This window comes from Frankliniella occidentalis, unplaced genomic scaffold (genome assembly GCF_000697945.3).
Source record: "Frankliniella occidentalis isolate FOCC.00 unplaced genomic scaffold, Focc_3.1 Scaffold17, whole genome shotgun sequence".
Classification (NCBI taxonomy): Eukaryota; Metazoa; Arthropoda; class Insecta; order Thysanoptera; family Thripidae; genus Frankliniella; species Frankliniella occidentalis.
Genome location: NW_026267147.1, coordinates 1,429,534 through 1,431,299, shown reverse-complemented (window position 1 = coordinate 1,431,299; position 1,766 = coordinate 1,429,534). Strand labels below are relative to the sequence as shown.

Here is a 1,766-nt window from a genome sequence, read left to right as displayed (position 1 = left end):
GAGGACGGAAGTGGAGCGTTCTCAGGGAGCTCTCCGATCACCCTCCTGGTCCAAATGACGACGGAGGGAGGGCCGGCAGCAGGGCGGGCAACCCGCGACCATCCCTCGTGCGTCGCGAACCGCGAAAGGCGCACGTCGTCGCAGTAGGTCGGTCGCGGTTCGCGATTACCCCCGCGAAGGACTGCGAACAACCGACGTCCTTTCGCGAGGGATGGTCACGGGTTGCCCGTCCTACTTCTAGGTACCAGCCCTCTCTCTGTCGTCATTCGGATCTAAGGGGAACGTTCCGATGGAGAATTCGGACACACTCCATGCCCGAATTTCGTACTTCTAAGGTTAACAGTGAGATCACAAGCGAAAAATCGCAACCTCGTTAGTCATAAGATGGTGAGGTCGTCGTCCGATCGACGTTTTGCTTGAGTAGCGCTCAGCTGATCATAACCTCAACAACAATAACTCCAAAGTCGGTGGTAGAGTTTTAATGTTAGATGTAATCAACAATAACTGATAAATAGTTTCATTTGGCGTATTGGTCATTTGAAGTCAAGTTAATAAAGAATAGAGAAAAGAACAACAAATGTCACCCTGATTGGTTAGTGGGTGAAGTGAAACGGGATGACTGGGCGGTAGTTAATACTCGGTATTCACAAGTTTTAACACGAAGATTTCTACCTCATTGCTTTAAAATGAATTCATGTTGCATTGAACGATAAGCTGTACGCTGAAGAGGGCACCTACTTACCCATCAGGCGGGGGGTCGTGACACCACCGTGGTCGTTGCATTCGAACGCAGCAGTCCGCGTCGGCTTCAGTTTACCCTTACCTTTTCCAAAACTGCAAAACTGGTACTCACAAACAGCGTGCTGTCGCTCCTCCCGAGTTACGCTGGTTGAAGTTTGACGAGGAAAGGGTCGTAATACACGGACACGGTAGGCACATAACCTAAGTCTTCGCGAATCAGGTTCGCGTCGCGGCAAGCCAAAGCAATCCTTACTCCTTGCTCGTGTCAAATCAAGAACTCCGGAAAATTTGATCGAAACGTGTTTGAACGATTGCGCCGAAGATTGTACCTTTGACTCAAGATTGTACACAAGAGCGAATCACAAACGGTTGCGCGACACGCGACGGGCCGACGGCTGACAGTCGCGTCGGCGGCCGGCGGCCGGGCCTGCTCACCTCCACTACTCACACCGGTACCGGTCGCGCGCGGCGATACACCCCGTGCCACCGTGCCAGTGCTGCCAGTACCCCTCGCCGTCGCCGCCTGGAATGCGAGGAGTATTTCCGAGGAGCCCATAGTGCTGTACCAGAGCTGGACGGTTGGACGAAGTGGTAGTGGTAGTGGTGCGCTCTGCGCTCTATCACCTGCACAAGCGACAACAAAGATACCTGTTGAGGATTCTGCAACGGCTCAATATTTACTCATCGCAGTCATCACTCACAGCGTTTTTTGACAGATGACACCCTCAATACTTTTCACTAATTTTAAAGAATGCATTAGTAACTTCAATGTGTCAGCTAGCTTTAACTCTCGATAAGCAGGACAGAGAACTAAGATCAAAAGCAGAAATCACCTTTTTGCAGCGTTCATAAAGAACTGTGTTTGCCTGCGGTGGTTCGCTGTTTGACAAGAAATAGGGTGCGACGCCCCCCAGGGCACAGGGCACGGACTCACGGGGTGCCCGTTACATCGGGTGCAGGGGCCTGCCTGCAGGAGCTAGATGGCGCAGGGATAAGTCCAGGGCCCCCTAGTCCTGCCCCGCCCC

General features: G+C 52.5%; 1 protein-coding gene across 2 annotated transcripts in view; it reads right to left on the bottom strand.

Moving 5' to 3' along the window:
- The window catches only part of LOC113204793 (uncharacterized), an 82,863-nt gene extending 81,736 nt beyond the window's left edge, over positions 1–1,127 (bottom strand). The window contains exon 1 of one of the 2 annotated variants that reach the window (XM_052264246.1): positions 824–1,127. The gene's annotated coding sequence lies outside the window, so the exon portion shown is untranslated. The remainder of the gene's footprint in view (positions 1–823) is intronic. The other variant, XM_052264245.1, reaches the window with a different exon arrangement.
- Between the last annotated feature and the right edge of the window lie 639 nt (positions 1,128–1,766).